The 26926-nt window shown below is 41.2% G+C and overlaps 1 long non-coding RNA gene across 2 annotated transcripts in view; it reads left to right on the forward strand.

Moving 5' to 3' along the window:
* Window positions 1-21631, forward strand: part of LOC141987081 (uncharacterized) — a 40274-nt gene extending 18643 nt beyond the window's left edge. Inside the window, exons 1-3 of one of the 2 annotated variants that reach the window (XR_012639439.1) lie at window positions 6957-7073; window positions 7445-7524; window positions 21487-21631. This is a non-coding gene — a long non-coding RNA (uncharacterized LOC141987081). Of the gene's footprint in view, window positions 1-6956; window positions 7074-7444; window positions 7525-17777; window positions 17890-21486 lie in introns of those variants that run through there. The other variant, XR_012639438.1, reaches the window with a different exon arrangement.
* The last annotated feature ends 5295 nt before the right edge of the window (window positions 21632-26926 follow it).

Raw genomic sequence — 26926 nt, forward strand, 5'->3', positions numbered from 1 at the left:
ACATGCTATTGCCTTTTTTATAGTTTGCCACAACAGCCATACTATGGCCGTTTGCTTTTTACAGGCATTAGGCTTGTACAGCTGTACATATTTCTCAAACATGTTTTTTAAGGTGTCAAGTATTACATCAGATTCCACTGCACCTTTCATCCAAGGGCATGTCCCAAATGTAATAATCTCCTTCTCTAACAGAGAAGGGGCTTTAACTTTAGTCCACTGGGGTGCCTTTTCCACCCCTTTACTTCTCTTCTTAAACAGTGTTTTAAACATTATTAAACTAACACCACGTGGTATCTCCCCATGCGTTGTTTTTTTCTTCACAAATAAGGAGTCACCTTTATTAGTCTTAAATAAGGACTCCTCCAACACTATAAGACCTCATCTTGAAATCTGGCACTCCTTAATATCTCTGCCTCATCCGCATTCTCCACCACTTGTTAGACACGCAATAGAGGTCTCCCTACGGGATAGGGAGCAAGCAGATACCGGAAAGAATGTTGGTACTCTAAATGCTCATTATTGATTACAAAACAAACGTTACTCACTCCATATTCACACTCTACACATACTATACCAGAGTCCAAAGGTCAGAATGCTCTCGATGGCCAGTTGAGGTTCCTTCCATCAGGATAAGATCATAATATGCGGGGAGATGGCAAAACCACATCTATATCCACATGGGACTCTGGAACAATAAACGACTCCAATTTGAAGAAATCATAGGCATCCATTTATAGTCCATTCCATCGCATCATCGGTTCTTTGCCTTTGTTTACTAGGCCTTCTATCCACACAATTCCAAAGAGACAATCCTGGGTGGGCCACCATGATCCAAGGCATGCCATTTCCTCCAATTCTTATACAATTTTATATCAGTCCAGCTGGTGTTATTTCCTTTTCTGATGATTTTCTGTATTTTTCTCAGAACATAGGATTGTTTTTGCACAAAGATTCTAGTAGTCCTTGACCTTAAGTCCTTGCTTCGGGTATTAACTTGCAACACATGCATTCATGTCAAGCACGCATCATTCATACCAGACCTGAATGACCTATAACATATTACATGGATATATGAATCACAATGTGTGTGCGTGTGTATATATATATCCCAACAGAAAAACATCCAAAAATATTTAATAAATTTCAATTGGTATTCTGTTTAACAGTGCACTTAAAACTGTGATTACTCACCATTAATTTTTTTAGTTAATAGCATGAGTTAACTGCAATTAATTGACAGCCCTAAATCAATGGCTGGAAGACTAGTGTGATATTTATATCTCCTGCACTTGCAAAGTCACTAGGCTAATTTATTTGTATGTTGGCAGTTGCCTGCCTCCTAAAGAAGAGCGATGAGGCCATAGTAAGCAATCAGAGCTGTGAAGTACACAGAAATCAGTTAGCAGAAGTGGCAAGACCAGAGCTCATGGTCTCCAGGCTCCCATTCAATGTTCCGTCCCCTAAGCTACAAGGTGTTTGGTGGGGAAGGATTCCTTCAACTAACCTAATGCATGAGATTTTTGCACAGATGTCTCACTCTGTAGTCACCTTTTGCAATAAAATTTAAACAAGCACCATCTGAGCTTCCCAAAGAGTCTGGGTGGGATACTGTGAAGCTTAGTCTTGTTATGCACAGCCAGTTGGAACTGGACACAGACTAAAGCAAAGTTCCTGCAGGCACCTCATGCCCTGAGTGATCATTGAACCCCATTGTGTGTTGCCTACCAAAATCGGACTTCAAAACTTGTTTACCCTCCTCCACTCCCCATTCCCCAAAGCCACGTGACCCCTTCAATCAATTATAAATTGTTGGCGGGGGTCCAGCTCCCTCCTCCCTCTCAGTTCCCAGACACAGTTTATCAGAAAATAACAGTCCAGAGTCCAGTCTACAGGAAATTTGATGGGTTTATTGGGGCTAAACAAGCAAGCATATTCCGAAGCCTTTCACACCAGTTTGGCTTATCTCTATACGTTGATAGATTTTTCCTCTTCCCCTCCCCCAGATATTGTTGTATACGCCGATAGAACCCTCTTCTCCTGACCCCTAGCGCTGCACACCAACAGAGCTCCCTTTTCTCCTCCCTCTTCTTGGCAAACTTAATTATACTCGAAGTGCCCCTCCCAATACCTGGTCATGTTCCGTTCGGGGGTTCTTGAGTCTGGGGTTGATAAGGCCCACCTCTTTTGTACCTTATGGAAGGGGTAAGGAGTGGGGTTGCTTTTCGCCATGGTCACTTTCTTGCAGAATTTGCTTCTCCGCCTTACACCCTCCCCTCCCCTCCAGCTGCTTGGTTACCATAGCAAGCCTTTGCTCAATTAGTCCCTTATCTTCAAGGCTACCACCTGGGGATGGAGTACAGGGGTGTGGGTGCAGCCTTGTGGTTTCACTTACATTTTCTTACTTGCTTATTTAGCTTGTTTAAACTAACAGCAAGGCCAGAAGCAAGATTAGTATGGTTTAGTCTCTACCCTGTTTACTTCACATTCTCCTAACACTAATAAGGTTACTTGTTACCACTAAAGAGCTCCTGAATATATTCTTCTGGGCAAGTTTGAGTCTTTTGCCCAGATGTTCATGTAAAAAATATGGTGGATTTGCTGTACGCAAGCCTGAACCTTCATGAAATTGTATAAACAATGAGGAGTCCTTGTGGCACCTTATACACTAACAAATGTATTTGGGCACAAGCTTTCATGGGCTGAAAAGATGGGAGTTGCCTTACCGAGTCAGGGGTCAGTGCTAACGAGCCAATTCAATTAAGGTGGAAGTGGGCTATTCTCAACAGTTGACAAGAAGGGGTGAATACCAAGGGAGGAAAAATTACTTTTGTAGTGCTAATGAGTTGTGTATTTATATCTGCCTCTGAATTTTCCATTCCATGCATCTGATGAAGTGGGTTTTAGCCCACAAAAGCTTATGCCCAAATACATTTGTTAGTCTCTAAGATGCCACAAGGACTCCTCATTGTTTTTGCTGATACAGACTACATGGCTACCACTCTGAAACATGAAATTGTATGAGACACATGAGAAAAGGGCTGGATAATACTGATGATATTCTGTATAGAACTAGACAGTTTCAAATCTACCTTGGAGAGAAATCTCTTTCATGTTATCCTTTGACACTTGCTCAGCTCAGTTGATTTCAGTGCTTTTGTTAGTTTCACTAACTTAAAAAGAAAGTGAAAGCCTGGGGGACAGCATGGCTCAGGGAATTCATAAAGGGATTATGGATTCCTTTGTTTCTCAGTCACTAACTCATAACATCTGAGCAAATAATCTTTAGAGAATAACTCACTCCGTGGATTTTGGGCTCCCCCGCCCCGGTGAATTTTGCATGAGCAGTTAACAGTTCTCTTACATATACTTGCTGTTCATTAGGATTTACTGAATACTTTCAGTAAATAATTCAAGGTCTGTGGGTAAGCAGATATCTGTGACTAGTCACCATACAAAACCGAAAATATATTGGTTGATTTGGATTGAGCATATAGGTCACATGTTGTTTCTGTTCCTTCAATGGATAGACTCATTCTTCATGTTGAGGAGCTCAAAGTTTGCTTTCCCACCAGTAGAGCCTAACAGCATTTGCTTCAGGTTCATTGTTCCCATGAATAATCCTGACAGCAAATGCCTTTGCTTTCACAGTCATGGAAAGGCACAGATGGGGCATTACTATAACAGAAACATTCATTGTTACATTTTTGTTGAGCTATTCACGCAGTGCCACTGCAGGACAGCAGTGAAATTTACAACCCAATGGCTGCACAGTGGTCTTTGGAATGAATCTGTGGTCTCAATACAGTTCCTAGCAAACAGGATCTCAGAGCACAAACCAAGTGTCCCGTTAGGCACTGAAGATTTCTCACTCCGTCCCTGCCTGCTGCCACTTCTATCTCTGCTCTCAGTCATTTCCTTCTACTTCTCCTCTCTTTCTTTGTTCTCTGACCGCACTGCTATGTCTTTTCTTTCCACTTTTGCCCTTTTACATTCCATTATGCGGTCATAATGTGTGCTCGTTTGTCAAGCAACCTTTCTTCCTGGCCTTCCTTAAAAACTCACCTCTTCGAGAGATTTTCCTACCTATTCCTATTCAATAGTCCACAAACCCTCCCGCTCTGGATCTCTTGCCCTGGGTGTAAATAAGATGAGGCTACAAACGCTTAGGTGAGGAAGTCTCTCTTTCTGTGGACTAGACTGTGTCTCAGCCTACACAACTGTGCAGCTTGTGGGGTGGTTTCGGGCAGGGAGTCGAAGGAACCTTCACTCTGTTCCCTCGAACAGGCCAACGTACGCAGCTGACCCAGTGCCGCTGCTACTAATAAGGGCCAGTACCGTTCTCTGGGACAAAGGAATGCCTCTGAGAGCATGTCTACACAACAGTAGCAGTGAGGTCATGGAAGCACAGGCTGTAAAAGCCCACCTGGGACCCTGGGTAATTACTTGAGTGGCTAGCCCATGCTACTGCAATATCATTGCTATTGTTATACTAGCTAACTAGATCAAAACTAGCTAGGGTAGGTCTAAATGTGCTGCAGTCACACCTCTGATTGCAGTAGCCACATACCCTTAGACACAACTCCTTCCCCATGTAGCTTGTAGGGCAGTGCAGCTGCATACATATAAAATCAATTTTCCCACAGGGCTCATTGTTAAACCATACTTATAGCCCTATCTGTCTGATTGTTACACAGAATTATTACCGAGTATGGAGTCTGAACTAAACAAATTAATGACCTGTGGCCCTAAGAGTACCCCAATTTTAGAAGGCAAAGGGCTCCTTACTATGTAACAGAATCTCAGCTGACTTGACCAGTTTAAAAACACCTCACACACTGTGGTCGTGATATTTATGTAATTATCATTTGAAAACCAACAACATGCTGGTCATCAGTATCACCATTTAATGTATGTAAACACGGCATGTGCAATTATGGATACTCTCTGATACTACGTTTTGGAGTCTGTAGACAAAGAAGGGAAAACAGTTTTCTTCTTAAACAAAGGAATGCATATTTTATTGTATAACCAGCTCAATCACAGAGGACAATGAAAAGTACATTTACATACAAGGTAAACAAATGTGGGAAATGACCGCTTAACAATCACAACAGGGGATAGAGTCTACACACCCAGAAAGTCTCCCCGGCTCTTGAAACAGAGACAATTAACTTTGGTATAATATAATGGGGGAAAGAGACATTTGAGTCATCCATCATCTGGATGAACAAAGAAACCAGTGCGTTGTATCTATTAAAGATGGGTCAGCCTGCTCAAACAGGATGGAGAATGCTGAAAACTTGTGGCAAGTAAGAAACTGTGTTAGGCAAAGCTATATCTTGCTAGAATTAAAGTTCTAGGCACTAGAAAGTGAGTTTCTGTTTTGTTTGTAACCATTTCATATCTTTCACTCTTGCTTGTCGTCACTTAAACTTATTCTTAGCTTTTTGGAGGCAGGGAAGTTGGTGCTATCTCTGTGAGTGTCCAGTAAGAGGGACACTCTGGAAGGGATGATGGGATCAAGGAGTATTGGGTTAGTGGAAGCTCAGGGTGAGACTTTGGACTGTGGGAATGCTGCTTCGGTCAGGGCTCTGAGCCAAAAGTTGCACAGCCTAAGGGCATGCAAGGTTACTGGGCAGGTGGTGACAGAACCCCTTACTGGTCTGGGTGAACCCCCAAAGCATCACATGGCCATTACATGTGAGAAGAACAAAAGAAAATGTATTATATTACATACCTATATATTTTACTGTTGCTTAGCCATTGATGAGCTGATTCTTTTCACTTTTAAGTGACCTTTTCCTTATCTTTCCTCCCCCCCCCCACTTTTTTTTTTTTAAACACACACAATTACTCTCTCTCACTCATCTCTGCTAACAGCTCTTTGGTGCTACTGCCATTGCGAGATGAATTTTTTTTTAAAATGCAGCATAATGAGCTTCCCTCCATGCAAATAGTGTTATTTTTCTCTAAATTGCTTTGCCATGTGCCGCCTCTGCTACTAAAATGGCACTTCAGTTTCTTTGTTGTTCAGTCATCATCCAACTCCAACGTAATGCCATGTTGCCCAAGAGACCAGTGATAGAGAGAGAAATGTGATCCAAGCCAATTAAGAGGAAAAAAATTAAGCAATTCAGAAAGAGTAATATCAAGTGAGCATCATTTCCATTTCTTTTCTGCAATGTCCCCTCGTTCCCATATTGTAACATGTATATACAATTACAGCATCGTCTTGATGGCCTGGAATGTAGTGCCAGTATCAGCTATGTTATTGTTCAAACTTCATTTTGAAATTCACAAGACACTGTTAAACTTAAGTGAAAGCTCTTCTAGAAACTGCTGAACATCATGTAGGGGAAAAGTTGCTAACTTTGGGTTTTTTCCTTTTTCATAAAGAATACAAAAAACATGCTTTGATTGAAACAAAAAGCACCCGGATTTCAGCTCTGTCTCTAATCTCTGCATCTGAATCCCAAACTTTGAGTTCAGAAAAAGTTTATGTAATAATTTCCCTTCTCACCCCGCCTTCCCCACTCAGCTGTACATACAGACTCAAACAATCTCTCTTTCCTTAATGTTAAGCACATGCTAAAATACATTCCTGAACTTGGACCTTAGTTCATTGTTTAAAATGAGCCAGATTGCTGTAAATTATATGTTTCAAATTAGATACCTGGATTTTTTACTGAAACATGTCTTCACAAAACGTTTACCAAAATGCATTATTCTTGTTGTACACCTTAAAATTAACCATTTTTATTACTTTAGAAGTCATTCAGTTATAACCTTTTGTGATAAATGAAGGGAGAGGGTAGCTCCCTTTTATGGACACCCAACTAGCCAGTTAGCTGTAAAATCCCTCTTGGTAACTGTTCGCTTGCTTTACCTATAAAGGGTTAAAAGTCCCCCGGCTAAAGAAAAGGAAGTGGGCACCTGACCAAAAGAGCCAACGGGGAGGTAGAACTTTTTAAAATTGGGAAAGAAACTTTCCCTCTGTCTGTTTTTCTCTCTGGGCTGCAGGGACACGGAGCAGCAATGCTATAAGCAGGAATACTGTGTAAGGTTTGAACCAGGTATGAAAAAAAATTATCTTCCATACCTAGAAGGAATTATTGGGACAGGGAATGTTTAGACAGACATGATCAGGTTTATTTCTTTATTTTGGCTTGTGGCTCTCCTCTGTGCTAACCCGAGATGCTTTTGTTTACTTGTAATCTTTAAGCTGATCCCCCAAAGAAAGCTATTTTGGGTGCTTAATTTTTGGAATTGCTCTTTTAAAATCTAGCAAAAGCCTAAGTTTCAGATGTATTTTCTTCCTTTTTGTTTTTAATAAAATTTACCTTTTTTAAGAACAGGATTGGATTTTTGGTGTCCTAAGAGGTTTGTGCATATGTTGTTTAATTAACTGGTGGCAATCGCTAATTTCCTTTGTTTTCTTTCTCAGCTCTTCCCCAGAGGGGGGTGAAAGGGATTGAGGGTACCCCACAGGGAGGAATTCCCAAGTGCACCTTCCTGGGTTCAAAGGTGGGTTTTTTTCCGCATTTCAGTGGTGGCAGGATTTACCAAGCCAAGGTGAGAGAAAAGCTGTAACCTTGGAAGTGTAATAGAAGCCTGGAGTGGCAAGTATTAATTTTAAAATCCTTGCGGGCCCCCACCTTCTGCACTTGAAGTGCCAGAGTGGGGATTCAGCCTTGACACCATTGCAATCAAGAATCTTGTTGGACAGCCCGACTTCACGTTCCCCATGACAATTAGTAATCTTGGTTTATAAAATCCACCATCTACTGCCAGTTTTTTCACCCAAGGTGGCTGCAAAAACATCTTTCTAAAATGACAAATATGTAGGAGTAAGCAGATGAATTTATACATAGAAAGGCTTGATTTTTTAAAATAGGATGCATAAAACTTTTCTTAAACAATATAAAAGTTTCAGTAAAAGTTTGATCTATACAATTTAATACCAACATCCCCCGTACACTTGCATTCGATATATTACATTACAGCAAGATGAATCATGGCTGATGGTTTGAAAAAATGTGACAAAGTGTACTGCTTAACGCAGAGGACTGTGACCTTTTCTAGAGTGAAAGCTTTATTGTCCATATGCTAGCACTGCAGGTGGCAATCACAACACAGTCAAAGAATAATCTATGAAGGCACACAAGTCGGAGGCTCCAATGTACATATGCTTATTTACCCTAGCTGAGGATTTGGCTCTACATTCAAATGCATGCATAAGAAAGAAGGGGGTAGGGGGTGCTAGGTAAAATAAGATACTAACAGTCTGATTAATGTTTCTTCTGAAATTGTTTTGGTGAATTTGCCTTCTCCATGCTTTTGGAATGAGTTTTACAACAGGGGGTTTAGAAGAGTTGATTGTATGGAATGCTATATTGGAAATAGTTTGAATTACTCTTTTTTGCAAAATAACAAAGCCCATTCAATGCTTGAGTTACAACAAGAATGTCAGCTCCTACCATAAGAGGATATGAAAAAACACAATTTACAAAGCCAATGTGAATGCAGAATTTATCATTGTGTATTAACCCATTGTTCTAAGTCACTGAGATTTATGCATGAAAAGCACTCTGAATCTGCTAGACATTATTGTACAAAGAAATTCATTCATTACTACTACATTCTGCCATCTTCTTCTGAACAATGAAATTACAATCTATCTTTCAGTATTTTTATTACCCTAGCACCTAAAGGCCCCCACTGAGATCAGTCCCCCATTCTGCTGGGTACATATATATAGGGCTGGTCCATACTTAAGTGAGATTGACTTAACTACGTTGCTAAGGGGTGTGAAAAGTTTCATGCCGAGTGCCATGGTTAGGTTGACCTAACCCCCAGTGTACACAGAGCTAGGTCGATGGAAGAATTCTTCCGTTGGCCTAGCTACCACCTCTTGGAGAGCTGGATTATGTACAGCAAGGGAAAACTGCTTCAGTCAATGTAGGAAACGTCTGCACTATGGCTCCACAGCGGCCATGGCACAGCTATGCCACGGTAATGTGGACATACCACAGTAAGAGCTCTGCCCTCCAAGAAAAGGGGTGAGGATGATCATCCTTGTCTTCTCCAGTTTTACAGTTGGGGAACTGACGCACAGTCAGAAAGATTAAGTAACTTGTGCAAGATCACACCAGGAGTCTGTCAGAACAAGGAACTGAACCCTCATCTCCTTTGCCCAAATACAGGGCCTTAATCCCAAGGCCATCACTCTACTTCACATAGTCTCTTGCTTAGTTATGTTCCTCCTTATGATGTTCTCCATGCTTTAATTCTGCAAGTCTCAATTCTGTGTAACTCTTTGTAAGAGGAAAACGTGTTAATTCTCATGTTAGCTGGCTGCCACTCCAAATCACTCAGAATCTAATGTAATGATACCAATGGTACAGTGGACCTAAACATGGTGTCTAAAAGCCCAAACCCTTCAGTGATCTATAGGAGACACACAACTTATTGAAAAAAAGGGAGTATTTTGTATTTAATGTGTTCTTTTAATATGAATGATAGCAAGTCTTATTAAAGCCCATAGTGCAAAGACACGTCAAACAGTAAGGGTTTAAATGGATGAGCCCTGTACATTGTGTGCAGCCTTTAAAACAGTGACATTTCTTCCCTAGTAAATTCACATGCTTTAACCTTCTGTGGTGCTTGTAACTTATTGATTCAGGACTTGTGATTTTCAAAGCACGCAGGCATATAGCATTCTAACCTTGGTCTCCCATACTCTCTGGGCACATCTCTAGCCAAGACTTGGGGGGGGGGTGGAGGAGGGAAATGCACTTCAAGACCTTGATATGCTATCTCTAGACATTCAAATCATTTCAGCTAAGTCCTTACAAACTGGCACATGCTCATCACTTCTTCAATGCACTCAATAAAGAGAGCTAGTGTGATTTGTTATATCTATAATCCTTTCCGCACCAACCTCTGCTGTCAGACTCAACAGCGAGTTTTCACTCAAGTTTTCAAATTACACACAGCCCTGTTAGATGAACCTTTTCTTTCTGCACTTATGGTGAGATAACAAAGGCTAAATCATAACCATTCCTCCCTTCGCAGCGTGGGCTTTCAAGGGCCCTATAGCACCTGTGAAGGGTCAGAGAACAACATGGAGAATAGAGGTAGTTCCTTATAAACATTGGGTGTACAGCAACTCTACACACTCCCAAAGTCACTTGCTTCCTAAGTGCAGAAATGAGAACTCCGTCCAACCTGCCAGAGATCTTGGTACTGGATCTGGGTAAAACATTGTGGACAAAATATTTTGCTGAAATATGCAGATTCAGGTCAGTTGAAATATTTCAGGAATGCGTGTCAATTTTATCAAATAGTTTTGGTCAAGCTAAAAAATGAATCAGAAAAAAAATGAAATGGTCAATTTTAGAGAGAGAAGATGGGTGAGGTAATATCTTATTGGACCAGCTTCTGTTGGTGAAAGATGCAAGCTTTCGAGCTTACACAGAGCTCTTCCTCAGGTCTTAGAAAGAAATAAAGCTCTGTGTTCCGTTCATTCCCTCTGGGGCTCCTGGCACTGGCTGCTGCTGGAAGACAGGATACTGGGCTAGATGGACCTTTGGTCTGACCCAGTCGGGCCATTTTTATGTTCTTATGTGTGAGCTCGAAAGCTTGTCTCTCACCAACAGAAGTTAGTGGTCCAATAAAAATACTACCCCACTCACCTTGTATCTCTAATATCCTGGAACTGACACAGCTACAACATTATTTACATGTTCAATTTTAATATTTTCAAACCAAAAAGTTTTAAAGTGACTTCTCATTTCAGAATTTCCTTCATTTTTATTATACAAATAAAAAGTAAAAACCTGCAATCAAAATGAAACGTTTAGTTTGATCCCAAACTATTTATTTTCCTGACTTTTTGGAACTTGCAATGATTCAAAAAAGAAATCACTCATTAGCCTAACTGTACTTGGCACTACGCATTTAAGGAATGTGCACAGATCCCTTTGCCCCCTGGATGCACTGAGCCCAGCCAGCCTTAAGACTGATCCCTTCCCTGCAGAGCCCTGAGATCACGGCAGGGTTGAAGAGGAATGTGGCTTTCAAATTCTGCAGTTCCCCAAAACACTGCCACCAGAAGAGGGAGTAATAGGCAAGTTCTGCAAGGGGAAAACTTTGTGATTTCTTTCCTTCCTGTGGCTTTTTCCAACAGAAGGGTGTAATCTAGTCCCTGAGGAAGACACCTACCATTCCCAGGGAAACCATGACTGGGCTCCTACAAAGCAGCCATTTTAGACTGAATTCTACTCCAAAAAGTGTATATTATAGGTATGTCTTGCTCCTGTGGTCTAGAAATTGACCATGATGAGCAAAAAAACCCCAAACTACTGCAGAGTTCAGATTTCCCCATTATTTTAAAGTGTATTGGTCCATCCTATGGATGGATTCCTCACTCCCACGCTCACCCCAACACCAACACGTGCACTCAGTTCAGAAACATTTTGTTTCAAGCTGTCTTGAAAGTTTTCATTTGGATTTTGGGAATTTTGACAAGAAGGGGGTGAATACCAAGGGAGGAAAAAAATCACTTTTGTAGTGCTAATGAGCTATGTATTTATACTTGCCTCTGTATTTTCCACTCCATGCATCTGAGGAAGTGGGTTTTAGCCCATGAAAGCTTATGCCCAAATAAGCAAAGGAGGATTAGATTCACAAAGCAGGGGGAGGGAGAGGACCTCCTTTATTACCACTGCTCTAAGGGTATGTTCCTCTCCTGGGATGTGAGCTACCCAGGTTTAGGGACCCAATCTCTTTGGTGGTCACTAAGAATGCCTACTTGATCAGGCCTAATGAAAGTGGGGTGATGGCTAGTTTGAGGTCCAGTTGGGGTTTAGGCACCTAGATTAAGGCAGCTTGTGCAGAAGCAAAGGGCAATTTTTTAGGTTGCTAGGGACTTTTGGCTCCTACAGGATTAGGTGGCAGCTGAGAAGGGTTTTGAGGTTTGAAGATCTAAATTCTGGAGTTAAGCATCTACCTACCACTTTAGGTGCCTAAATCCCTTTGTGGCTCTAGCCCAAACTTTTGGACCTCTTGCACCAGTTACTAGAAGTCCATTTCACCCTATAACTATGAAACTGATCCACTATTGACTGGCTATGTGGCTTTGGCCAAATCACTTATCCCTGGGATGCTGTGTGAAGTAATTAGCTATTATTTGAACATAGGAAATGCTATACATACTAACAAATAAATAATGTCAAAGATAGATAAAATGCCAACTTTCAACAGTTCTGATGTCTCACCTTTAGTCAGAAAGTTAGTCACTTTCTAGTTAGAAAGCATGATGGGACATAGGTGGCTTCCACTACCTACAGGTCTATCATTGCTTGTTTGGTCTACTGCAACAGTGGGCTTTGTTTTTCACCACTCTGTTCTGTGGGGAAAGAATAAATGCAGACCTATTATACTGGTTTGCTTACACTGGAAACAATAGGTACTGAGCACTTTACATATTGCTACTACATAGCTTTTGCCACCACTGAGCGTAAGTGGCCTTTCGGTACAGACAGAAGGGTCGGTAGTGCTTTCATTTAAGGAAATGTAAACGATAATGGTACTAATACACAGATTGGCATTAGACACTCATGCATTACTATGCATGTACACTCCCCACCCCTGTGCTATTTTGCTGGACAGTTGCCAAGCAACTGTAGCATTGGAGTGCATATCTCAATCCTGGGGGCATGAAGGCTTAAATGCTACAGTGATGGGCTCAATATAGGAATCCTGATACACAGATAGAAGCAATATCCATACTAGTGGCTGCAAATATTGATTTCCAGTAATCTCATTATTGCTGAAAAACAATTTCCAAGTTTTATTTCAGATTTGAAATCCCCAGTCTGCACTGATTTCTAAAATTAAAGACATTTCCCTGGATTCTGGCTAACTGCAACTGTATATTTAATCTCGGCTTCTCCAAAATGAACTAAAAGTTAACACCTAATTTCCAACGTGGCAAGTCTAAAATGATACTGCTTCATGATCAGCTACATCCAATCACTTATGTTTATTAAAATAGAAGACAAACACTAAGACCACATTAAACTAACCAATCTGTATGAAAATTTTCCTAATCTTGCTCAGCCCAGTAGCTCGTGTTTCAGAGGAAGCCTTCCCGCAATACACCAATCCCATTATTATTAGACACCAGGTAAAAATGTTACCTGTGAGATAGTTCTCCAAAGGTCTCTCTCTTCCTCGTGCCTCACTCTCCCCTTCATTTCCTTACCACAAGCCCCTGCTAGAAAGCCGTTGGCATAAGTGGTTAAGGAAATATAATGTGATATTTGGAATGTAATTTGCAAGAGGAACACCTAAGATATTTCTAGATGAATATTAGTAATGATTTGAAATGGAGCATCTGGCTCAACCTGAGAAATCTTCACAAACTTGTGTACCTCTTCTGAAGGATTTGAATAAAGTTTTAGGTGATGAAAGTTAAAAAAAAAAAGCACACTTTCAACTATGGCAGATGCAGATGTACTGTGTGCTGTGGGAGAGAAAGTCATGCTTTCCAAATATCCATTTTGAAGTTCAGTATTTAAGAATTTGTATATCTAAACATCTATCACTTCTCTGGGACTTGAATTAAGTAGCTTATTCAAAAGGACTTTGGGAGACACACAGGTCCATGACTGTTCCATTAAATACATACATCCCTTAAGCTTATAAATTAAAGGCAGCCTTCCCCAAATAGGGAAAGCCAGCCCATCTTTACAGGCCATGTACACAAAAGCACATAAGCTCACAGTTAAGTGTTTTTCTGAGTCAGGGTCTATAATCTCAAGTGCAGGTCATACTAAATAAGAAGTTCTCTTATAAACAAATCTGTGGTTATTCTAAACATCATGGACCAGGTTCTTAGCTATTGTAAATTGGTCTGAGTTGCACCAGCTGAAGATCTGCTCTGATACTTTGGTTTTCACAGACATTCTAGGAGAAGGATAATATTTCTGGTGGTGGAACATATTTCTATTCTACAAAAAAATTCTGGGTATTATTATAATTTCATTAAACCCAGCTATCAATAACTATATAAGCCAGCTAATGTGCATTTACCCTAATGACAGAACAGCATAAATACTGGTAATTTTCAACAAACAATTCTATTAAGGATACTTCACCATGGTTTATTAAGTCGGTTGCTTCCCTCTTCTGTGATAATTTTAAATACTATTTTAAAAATAACTTATTTTTATATTCTACAGTGATGACTGAAATTACATTTTCTTCATGCTGAAAGCATTTAAAGATGATCATTAGATAAAAAATTGCTTTATACTGCTTCATTATACAAATGAACTTAGTGCTTTTAGCAAACTTTCATGCAGTTTATGAACAAAATAATTACACAAAATATTCTTCACTTGACAAACTCCAAAAAGCCTTTGGTGTTTTCCGTTACCCAAGGCACCATGGGAAGCAAGTGTGTAATAACTACTGAGTTAATAGCTAATGTGACAGATTCCGTTAAGTTATCGTCTTTCTGCCCTCCCTTGGAGCTTTGCCCCAGTTAGCAATGTAGCCCAAAGCTTATTAGCGGGATTTTAAAAATGTGGGCAGTGTTGGGCTGACTTTGTTCCCATTGAAGTCAGTGGTGAAAGTTCCACTGAATTTAATGGAAAAAGCACTGGGTTAATGATGAGCCCTTCTGGAAATCCCATCCTATAGGTTTAGGGCTCTAGACTGCCCGACACTATTGTCCTGATCCCACTCTCACAGAAGTAAGTTTTTAAATTCCCAACGATTTTAAGGGTGCAGGACATTTTCTTAGTGCCATCAACTCCCACTGTAAAGAGTGGAAGTGGAGGGCATTCAGCACCTCACAAAACTAAACCCTCAGGACACAAACAGTTATGAAAATAGTCCAATTTGTATTAATAGCATTAGCATATACAAAGTCTGTACTAAGCTTACAAGTCACCACTGCTTTGAGATACATGGGTTTGGGGAAGGGCACGCTGGAATAAGTATTGCCACAGTTATTCAGCTGCAGTAAACTGTCAGCAAGAATGTAGTAGGAGGTATCTGCAAATTTATTTGGGCTGTACAGGATCCATTCCAAAGGGCTTGGGAATCAGTGCTGCTAGTAAACATGTATAAATGAGACAGAACAAAGTCTCCAGCTTTTAGAGATACCTGCAGCGTCTCAATAGTTATTTGGATTCTGCCATTTGTCTAGAAGAACGAAGTAACGGTTACAGTCAGCTGCTTATTGGAAATAGGATTGGTCATCAAATGGGAGTACTCCCAAACATGTTAAAGCTAGGGAGTATCATCATTTTTAAAGCATTTTGTCCTACCTATTAATGATAGTGGAATTATACTCCAGTTTGTCAGATCTGCCATAGTGTGCATAAACTTGGATATTCATATAAACCACACACTTTAAAAAAGGCACCATGATTGCTAAGTAATGAGAATGCTGGGAATGAGATCACTTTGATGGTTCCTGGGGATAGGCTCAAGAGGTCCAGTATTTAACACACATTATTATGAAAAACAGCCTCTTGATGCCTTTCTCCAACTCTCGCTTCATTATGTCACTGGTTTTAGAAGTTATTCCTTATATTAATTAAACTGGAAGATTTGACCCTCCTACACTGGAACAATTACATCATCATAGCCATCGTGTTAACTCAAATGCTGCAGTTACAATACCCACATAAAGTATGGCTCCAATTGCCAAATTGGGCCTAGATATTTCCCTCTGACTGTGCATAGCCCCTCTCAATAGGGCTCTGTGCGCCCTGGCATAAGTATCCAATACCTAGGATGCCTAGGACTAAGGATCACATGCCTTTCCCAACCCTTCCAATATCATAAAAACACGTAATACCAGCTATACATACACTTTAAAACTAACAAAAAAAACCCACCTAAAAACAATGGTTCAGCCACATAGTCTAGGTAACATTAGCCATATGTTGTAACTTCGGACGCTAGGTAAAATTTTCAAGAGACTTTCAACAGAAATTCAATGAGACTTAGGCTCTGATGTCACTTGAAAAATTATCCAGGGCGATAACACCCAAGACCTCTCTCAATCAGCACTTAGTTGCCATGATCAGTGCATCTGTGCTATTGGTGATTGCTGTAATATGGAAGCAAGTTTTGATACTATAGACAAGGCCCTAAGGGTCAAATTTTCAAGTGCTCAGTACCTACAAATAGGGGCAGATTTTCAAAAAGAGTGGCCAGATTGATTGATTTTTTTAAAAACTCAGCATATTGGGTGTAGAGTTCCTTGAGAATCTGGCCAACCCAGCATAAGAACTTGGAAAGGATCAGAAAGACTGCATATACCAAACAGAGCCCACAGCGGGATTCAAAGCATTTACCTTCTTCACTGTGTTTTTTATATTTAATGTAGTTTGAAGGACTAAAGGGGTGAAGAGATGAAGAACTTCATAGAAGGCGGCATGTAATCTTTCCCCCCCCAAGATTCCAACGATAATGCTGTACAGATGGTAAAAGTCACTCTAAGAGAGGAAGACGCGTCTCAAAAATTACATTTTATAATGCAGCATTTCTCTCATTCATTAAACTTTTGAGCTTGATTATAGTCATACAACAACTTTTACATATAAGCTCCCGTGCTTAAAGTCCTCTGAGCTCTATAAAAAACCCCTCACTTCTCCTGCAAATGAATGAAAAGAGTTATTGGTATTATAGTAGCACACAAAAGCCCAATTGTCTTAGGTGCTTTGAAAATGCATAGACAGAGTCCCTGTGACAAAGAACTTCCAGAATACAGACAAGTTTGACAACGGCTGGGGGAACTAAAACACAGACTCTGGCCAAAAGTGACTAATTATTTTGGGTACATCAGAGCTGGAGTGTTCCGCATGAGACACCTGACAAATGGAGAATGATTTTCAGAAAGTACTCAGCTCCCAACCTCTGAAAATCAGGTCCTTTTAAAATGTTTCAGTTGGGACACTCCAATACTGAAGACCCCGAAATTAGTAGTCACTTTTGAGTATATTAGCCAGATGTTAATTGACTTTACCAAGGTCACACAGAAAGTGTATGGTTTATCTAAGCATTGGACCCAGAATTCCATCCTTTTTCTTCTTGGAAGCAAAAAAACAGGCAGCATGTTTGAAAACACTTCACAGTTGATTTTATTGCACTGAATAGAGAAATAGGGACAGCACTCTGTATTGTCATGATGTAATCTGGTGCGGAGAGAAGTTTTCCTTTTCATTCTGTTCATTTATACCTTAGCACAACAATTTGAAAAAGCAGGCTAAACTCATGGTTTTCCTGTGCTGGTCCTAACTAGAGCTGCCTGGAAAATGCTAATTTCTCATAAGGAAATTAAATAAAAATGGAAGTTTCCAGCAAAAAAAATATTCTGATGAAAAACTTAACCCCCACCCCAACTTTTTTCTACTCCACATGTTCCATTTTTTCCATTGAAAACCTGGAAAATTGAATGAAAAAAAGCCAACCATCTCTCCTGTACAGAGTATACAGACTCAAGATAAGATCCAGTTCTATCCCCTTCCTAGGTCTTAGCTTTATTCATCACTTAAGAACAGCAAAACATAAGCTTGCGCCTAAACTTTCCCAAGCGTGTCTGCTACTAGTTGGTTTCCCCAAATGACCACTTCTGTCCAGCTTCTAGATCCTTCTGCCCCAGAGGACGTGCTAACCATGGTATCTGGTGTGGCACCTATCAAGATCCACCTGCCAAGATGCATTAGCAATGTTTGCTCTGCTTTTTTATGCAGGTTTCTAGCACCTGATCATCGAGCTACACCGTGGAAGAGCCCTGCTCATTTCTCTGCAGTCACACAAAATTTGTCCCCATGTAACAATCAGGCACATGAGCTTAACACACCAAGAGGAGACAGAGGAGGCGCGTATGTATTTTAAATATCGGAGAATCTATCAGAAAACAAAGTAACATTTTATGAAAAAAAAACCCAACATGACTCTATTGGCATTTCAAAAAGTGCTGGTCACTGTTCAGGGCAACTGCACTTGTATTTCCCCTCTATGATCTAACAAGGGCACTCAGTGTAGGCTTCTGGCTCCCCAGTCAGTGCCTCCCTTGGGTCACGAGTCACGTGCCTCTCCCTTCTGATCAGTGTATTTCCAGACTGTGCAGTCAACTGGGGATTCTGTGATCTCCCTAGCAACAGACAGGCGGCCTAAGCAACATTAATTTGCAGTACACCGTGTAATTGCCATAGGTATAAGTTACCACTCAGCAATTTCTCAGTAAGCTTATTTTATGAAGGTAAAAAGCATTACAGAGAAAACGTTTAAAATAAAAGATCCTACACACATGCTAATAAGCTTACCAGAGACCACCCCAACTCCAACATGGGCTCTGGCTGGTGAGCAGTCCTTCCAAACCCCACCCATAGACTCTAAGGCCAGAAGGGACCATCATGATAATCTAGTTTGACCTCCTGCACATTGCAGGCCACAGAACCTCAATCACCCACTCCTGCAATAGACCCCTAACCTCTGGCTGAGTTACTGAAGCCCTCAAAGGCTTCAAGTTACAGAGAATCCACCATTTATTTTGCTTTAAACCTGCAAGTGACCTGTACCCCATGCCACAGAGGAAGGCGAAACTCCCCCAGGATTTCTGCCAGTTTGACCGGCAGGAAAATTTCCTCCTGACCCCAAACATGACTGTCAGTAGGACCCTGAGCATTTCAGCAAGACACAACTGCCAGACTCGTGGGAAAGGATTCTCTGTAGTAACTCAGAGCCCACCCCATCTAGTCCCATCGCTGGCTACTAGCAGTTGCAGACCAGCTACATGCTATTTTAGGCAGTATCATCATACCAGCCTCTCCATAAACATATTAAGCTCATTCTTGAAGCGAATTAGGTTTTTTAATCCCCACTGTTCCAGAACGTAACTCCTCTGATGGTTAGAAAACTTCATCTAGTTTCAATCCTAAACTTCTTGATGGCCAGTTTACATCCATTTGTTTTTGTGTCCACATTGGTGCTTAACTTAAATAACTCCACTCCGTCCCTGGTGTTTATCCCTCTGATGTATTTAGAGAGCAATCTTATCTCCTCATATACTTCTTTTGGTTATGCTAAACAAGCCAAGCTCCTTGAGTCTCCTCTCATAAAGGTAGAAGTGGACAAAGCACTAGTTATTTTTCTATTTGGAATGATATTGTCTGTATGTTGGCGGAAGTGCATATCAAGAAGAGTAGATAAGATACCCTAGGTCTTAACTCTATTCCAACAGATAAAACTAATTTCCAATCAATTTGGCCTAAAATGTGAATCATGATGGCAAAGGTGAAGTTATAGAAGAAAATGTTATCTGCATCCTGTTCTCATATGTTAATATCTGGTCTTGTTTTAAGCTGCTAATGCTTTTGAAAACTATTGGTTCTCTGTCCGGCTTCTCAGGATTACCACCCACAGGAAACCTCCTTAATAATAAGTTAGAAGGATCAGATAATCCATCTAATCAATCTGTGCCCTCCATATACTTCGTGTCTGACTTGAGAATTAAAATTTGATATGCAAGATAAAAAGACAGAACCAGAGCATGAGTTCAAGTGTCTGGTAGAAGACAAGTAGCACTGCATAAAAGTGACAACAATAAAAGTCAAGTACATAGCAAATCACCATCTGTAGAGACTCAGGACGAGAATGCTGTAGAGTGATGCTGCTATTTAACGTAGATTCCAGCATACCATTTATAATATTTATGACTGCTGCTTCCCTTCTGTTCAAGATCTTGAAAGATGTTAATTTACAGTTCCATGAAACTGTGTGTCATGTTTTCTTTTCTTGACATACACACAAAAGCATGGCTTGAGAGGATAGCCATTATTACACCACCAGAAATGTCGGGTTTAGAGGCCTACAATTCGTGGCATACGTCTCACCGCCTACATACTGTCTTTCAGTCTGCTGTGGCATGTTCCTGCAACCAAAGCAGAACCAATAGCTATCTGACACTGTGCAATGAAGGATCCGGATTCCCCACCCCTTCCCCTCCCCCTGCACATTTATAGTTTGCCAACTGCACAGGAGCTACAGCACAAATTTACAGCCATCCATCTCGAAATCTGAGAACTAGTGTACAGTTCAACTATAAACCAAATAATTCAGGATAAAGGATTCCCCAGAACAATGCCCAATTTTTTATTGGTAGAATCTGACGGTAAGCTTTAAAAAATAAATAAATAAATAAAAGCCTTCTAGGACTTAGTTTGTAGATTTGTCTATTTTAAATAGTCTCCTATGTCCATACTTAGGCACCCCAATAAATTGACCTGATTTTCAAATGCATTTGAGCACCCACCAATTCCCAATGCCATGATTGGCAATTGCTGGGTGCCTCGGACTTTTAAAAAGTCATGTCACGGATTTTACATAACATAAGGATTTAGGAGGTTAATTTTAGTCACCCACCACAAAAAAGTGTTAAAAAACATTTCAGATTGATTTTTGTACCCCTAATAAATATCAAAGTTTTAAATGTTAAAATCTGTCATGGAATACCCCAAAATTTTGTTTAATGTGAAACAAGTCTCTAGAGTAAGATGATTCAAAAGCTAATTTTATTGTGGGCAGTATCCTTGTCTATTTAAGACAGCTGATATAAATTGCCTTAATTTAAAAACCACCAAAAAAATCTCTATTAGACTTTTTTCTTGTTAAATTAAAGCATATCAAGACAACTTGATTAATACCATACTACATTAATTCATTTGAAAACTGTTCTGTGTATTTAAAAAGCTAGCTCAGCACCCTTTCTGCACTCAGAAAATAGGAAACAGACTAACACAGTAACACATTTACATGTAAATATGGCACCTTTAAAAAAAAGACGGGGCAGTCTCTGCACTGAGTGGATAATAACGATATTATGGTAATTTTCGTAACAGAAGTTGTTTTGCGGGTGTCTTCAGCCAAAGCTTTCCTTTCACCCATAGCTGTAGAGTGTGCTATGTACTGATAACGGTCAAGCACCACCCCAGAAGTTGATGCAGTTCAGTTGTGTTGCATTATATATCTATACGCCTTATGTACATGGACAGTTTCATTTAGTTTTTGCACAATTAGGTCCATAGGTTGTAGAGTTCTTTGAGATAAAAGATAGTCCAGTAGTTAGGGCATAAATCTAGGAGAAAGATGACATGGGTTCAAGTCCCTGCTCTGCTACAGACTTGACCAAGATCAACCAGACTGTGTCTCAATTCCCCATCTGTGAAGTGGGGATAATACTGCCCTAGTTCAGAAGGGTGAGGGGAGGCACTCAATGAGGCTATAAAATTACTTAAAATAGATGTAAATCCCCATATATGAATATCAAATGCTGTTTTACCACACTTAACAGAGTGACTTCTGAAGACATGTCAAAAGTCATTGCTCTCTGGAAACCTGGGAAAGACCCACATAATGTTACAAGATATTGACTGATATCTCTTGTCTGTGCCATTCAAGGTGCTGGAGCATCTCACTCTTAAGGGCATCTCCCCAGAAGTGGAGTCAATACTCAGCATCAAGCAAGCAGACTTTTGCGGAGGTTGGAGCACCTACAATCAAGTGCTAACTTTGACAACATTAAGTGAAAACCGTTTTCTAAAAAACGTGAAGATGGGAGCTGTCATAAATATAAAGAGAAGGGTAACCACCTTTCTGTATACAGTGCTATAAAATCCCTCCTGGCCAGAGGCAAGACCCTTTCACCTGTAAAGGGTTAAGAAGCTAAGGTAACCTCGCTGGCACCTGACCCAAAATGACCAATGAGGGAACAAGATACTTTCAAATCTTGAGGCAGGGGGAACAAAGGGTTCGGTCTGTCTGGTGATGCTTTTGCCAGGAACAGATCAGAAATGCAAGCCTTCTAACTCCTGTTAAGTTAGTAAGTAATCTAGCTAGAACATGCGTTAGATTTTCTTTTTAGTGGCTGGTAAAATGAGCTGTGCTGGAGGGAATGTATATTCCTGTTTTTGTGTCTTTTTGTAACTTAAGGTTTGCCTAGAGGGATTCTCTATGTTTTGAATCTGATTACCCTGTAAGGTATTTACCATCCTGATTTTACAGAGGTGATTCTTTTACTTTTTCTTTAATAAAAATTCTTCTTTTAAGAATCTGATTGATTTTTCATTGTTCTTAAGATTCAAGGGTTTGGGTCTGTGTTCACCTATGCAAATTGGTGAGGATTTTTATCAAGCCTTCCCCAGGAAAGGGGGTGTAGGGCTTGGGGGGATATTTTTGGGGGACGATGTCTCCAAGTGGCCTCTTTCCCTGTTCTTTGTTTAAGACGCTTGGTGGTGGCAGCATACTATTCAAGGACAAGGCAAAGTTTGTACCTTGAGGAAGTTTTTAACCTAAGCTGGTAAGAATAAGCTTAGGGGGTCTTTCAAGCAGGTCCCCACATCTGTACCCTAGAGTTCAGAGTGGGGAAGGAACCTTGAGAGGAGCCATATTTCTAGACCTGATGGCAGAATAGGACACAAATCTGGCACATGGGTCTCAGTCAAATTGTCAGAGCACTCCCAGCATAAGTGGTCATAATTGACCTCTCCTCCTCAACAGATGTTTGAGAGCACATGGAAGACCGAGTTAGTGCATGGAAAAGACAAACCAACAGTCTACTCCAATGCTCTGTACTGGCACTGACACTTTTCACTGTACACAAACAACCTTCCCCTTACCAGTCCCATCAGTTCACATACACAGGTGACATCCGCTTAGGTGTCCAAGCACAGTCATTCCCAGAACCTGAAGACACACTAAACACTTACTTGATTAAGACTGCCAAATACCGTAGTCAGTGGCACTTACAACCAAGTCTGACCAAGACAGTTTCTAATTTGTTCCATCTTTACATTGCTGGAGCAGTCCGAGAACTGTGTATCTTTCTCAATAGACATCACTTGAAACATAAATCCCACCCAGCCTATGTTGGCGAACCCTAGATAGATCTCTCACATATCTTAACCACCAGAGGAAAACTGCGTCTAAGGTGAGAACACGTAACAACCTTCTAAGCAAACTGGCTATCACTTCATGCGGATCAAATGCTCAAACTCTCCAATCATCCAGTTGAGCTCTCCATAACTCTACAGAAGAATGCTGTGCACCAGCCTGGCTCCACTCATCTTATGTCAAGTTCGTTGGTCCACAAACGATATTCAACCATCTGCATCATAACTGGGACAATTTGACCCACCCCAATACTGTGGCTCCCCGTGTCAAACAACATTCCTCCACACGTTTCAGAGTAGCAGCCATGTTAGTCTGTATTCGCAAAAAGAAAAGGAAGACTTGTGGCACCTCAGAGACTAACAAATTTATTTGAGCATAAGCTTTCGTGAGCTACAACTCACTTCATTGGATGCAACTCCATACATCCATCGTGAGGAATCCACAGCCAGAAGGGTTGAGAAGATCAGGGTAAACCCAAGCCTTCCACTGTATACAAACTTCTTTGACCACCCAAGAGTGCACTTATCATCGATGCACCTACTGTAGGCCCACTTGACCTGCCAGATTTCTCTGTGATGTCAATGGAAAATGAAGAATGGTCTGCAGCTGATGCCCAAAACCTTATAACTGACCTGACTATGTGTGCGTTTGGCTTTGATTTGATACACCGCTCATGGGCCATTCTGAACTAATTCCTAACAGGCCAGGGTCCTTGTGCAACCAGCCTTCACTCCTGGATCCAACCCGAAGATCGCAGATGTGGTCGTTGCCAAAGAGACGATGTTTCACATCACTGACAACTACACTCCGACCAGATTTGATGGGGAGCTGAGAGTTCTGCACCTTGCTGATGAGGCTTCAGCAAAGTGGCTTGGCAAGCTCCACATCCAATAAGAAACATAAAGCAGGTCTGATGGATAACTTTATACTACATGTTGTGTTCTAGAGCATGAACCTGAATATCGAAATTCAAGTTCAGGATAACACTGTTTTGTTTTTTTAAAGTGCGTAGCCTTGCTAATTGACAGTAATTACCACAGTATTATCTGAGTTGTCACAGTTTAAAAGCTCCCTGCCACCAAAAAGGAAAAGTGTTAAAAATATATTTACAGCAGCCATCATTAAAAGAGAAACACAGCTACTGTCAACCAAAGACTTTCCCGTTCTTATTACTAAGCATTGCCAAGGTCATGCTTGACTGAAGACAACATAAACTGCAGTTTTCATTAAAAAAGTTGGCAGAAAGGTGGATATTCATTTAATTATGAATCTCAAACTAGAGCCCCAACCTTGCAGTGTGATATATGTGCAGGTGGAATAAATTAACCCATTTACATGAGCCATTGTGATTTTGCCCATTCTCTGAGAGATAATGTAGGTGTACCCTCTTTATGTATCCTAGATACTTAAATGGCCTCTATTACTATAGTATCCAAGTACCTCAATCTATCATGTGTTTATCCTCACAACACCCCTGTGTGGTACGGCAGTGCTATTGTTGCCATACTACAGATGGGGAAACAGGGCACAAAGAGATTAAGTGTCATGTCCAAGGTCTCACAAGAAGTCTGTGGCAGAGCAGGGAATCAACTTCCCAAAGTCCTGGGCTAACACTGCGACCGTGCAGACTTGGAAGACCTGGGTTCAACTACCTACTCCACCACAGACTATGTGCGAGAGCAGAGACAAGTCTTATTGAGCCAAGGCACAGTGAAGCCATCTTTAAAAAAAACTGGGATAATAGCACTTCCCTTCCTCACAGGGACATTGTGAGGATAACTACATTAAAGACTGTGATGTGCTTTGAGCTCTACTGATGAAAACCACTACGTAAGAGCTAGGTATTATTTAATTTCCTAAATGAGCCAAGAAGGTGCTGACAGAAAAGATAGTGTAGTTAATACAAAATAAGTCAATTAGTATTTTCATTGCTTAGATAGGAAAAAGTTTCTTTAATTGATTTTAAATGGTGTTATTGTGACTACTTTATTATTATTTTATGAAGTTATTTTGTTGAATCTTTCTCCTGCATGTATTACATTGAATAGATAATATTCTGAAAGAATGGCTGGCCACACAAAAGTAACTGTTATTGGACTGCAATGGTGTACCACATTTATTGCAAGGAAGCCCCTCTAACTCTGTTTGAGACTCCTCCTAGCGCACAGGTGGGCAAACTACGGCCCGCGGGACCCTCCTGCCCAGCCCCTGAGCTCCTGGCCCGGGAGGCCAGCCCCTGGCCCCTCCCGCGCTGTTCCCCTTCCCCTGCAGCCTCAGCTCACTGCACCGCCGGCACAAGGCTCTGGGCGGCGGGGCTGCAAGGTCTTGCCAGGCAGCACAGCTGCGGCCTGACCCGGTGCTCTGTGGTGAGCGGCGGTGTGGCTGGCTCCAGCCGGGCGGCGCAGCTGCCTGTCCTGGTGCTCTGGGCGGTGCGGCTGTAGCGCCGCCAGCCACCGGTGCTCCGGGGAGCGCGGTAAGGGGGCAGGGAGTGGGTGGGAGGTTGGATAGAGGGCAGGGGAGTTCGGGGTATGGGGTCGGGTGGTCAGAGGGCAGGGAACAGGGGGGAGTCAGGGGCAGAGGTCCAGGGGCGGTCAGGGGATAGGGAGGGGTGGATGGGGCAGGGGTCCCGGGGGGGCCATCAGGGGGTGAGAAGTGGAGCAGGGGGGTGCAGATAGGGGGCAGGGGCCAGGCCATGCCTGGCTGTTTGGGGAGACACAGCCTCCCCTAACCAGCCCTCCATACAATTTCAGAAACCCAATGTGGCCCTCAGGCCAAAAAGTTTGTAACTGATGTGCAATGGTTGCTAACTAAGAAAAGGGTTAGAAAATGAAAGAGGCTGCGACTGAAACGGAAGCCATAAGGCTGACGTGTATTTAGGCCATGGGACATTGACATAAGAATCTAAGATGTGTAAAGAGGGATTTAAAAAAAAAAAAAGAAAGGTGCTATTGTACCTTAGCAAGGAGGTAAAATATCAGCAAAAGTGTGAACAATAAATTGCACTATACCATGCTTTGTAAAAAAAAACACCTAACACTGACAGGACAACCAGATTATTTTTTGCACTTATAAAAAGAGAGAATGGGTGAAATCCTGGCCTTAGTGAAGTCTATGGGAGATTTGCCATCGACTTAGATTTCACTTAAGAGTGTTTAAGAGCTAGTTTTCCCCAGTGATGATCACCATATGATGGACTGCTGTACACACGCAGAGATTCACTGACGCCAGTGGGATTCTGTAAAGGCACATATGTTTATCCACTTGAAGCTCACTGGAGAACGGAGACCTTATTCAATATTTAAATATACTGGATAAAGCTCTTATATTTGCGAAAGAAAACAAGTCCTCACTCCGCGTTTGTTAGCAACAAGTCAGAGACAGTTTATTACGAGCAATTGCAAGGGAAGACTGTGGTCGGACAGAGGTCCCCTGACCTTAGGCAGATCTTCCCCCTACAAGCAGTGTAAGACAAGTATTTATACTTTCCCGTTACATACATCAACGGCTATCCTTTGTTTATGCAATTTCCCTCCAGACGCCACCTTATCTCAAGGTTTCTGTTTAAGTCAGCACTCCATCTTTAAAAACTAAAAGCAAGGCAAAAACGGCATCTCTTACAACTCTCGCATTATTAGGGTAAGGGTTAGGGCTAGGGTTTCCTTTCACTCTATCCTTAAATTGACTAAGACATCTACCCCCAGATCCTCCTTTTTCTCTTTTTTCTGCTTCCACATATTGTACAAGTCCTGACTTATTTGCTGCCTTTTCCTTTACATCATGCACTGAACACCTGAAATAAGTGTAAAGATTTGAGCGTCTCTCAGAGAAGGAAGTTCAGCAGTACAACAGATACATTTCCAACAAGAGAGCTAATATTGTCACAAACAGAAGGCATATCAAACTAGCCCATAAGGCTTGCTTTCTAACCAGCAAGTGCAACATTTTCTTT

The sequence above is a fragment of the Natator depressus genome, chromosome 5 (assembly GCF_965152275.1).
Source record: "Natator depressus isolate rNatDep1 chromosome 5, rNatDep2.hap1, whole genome shotgun sequence".
NCBI lineage: Eukaryota > Metazoa > Chordata > Testudines > Cheloniidae > Natator > Natator depressus.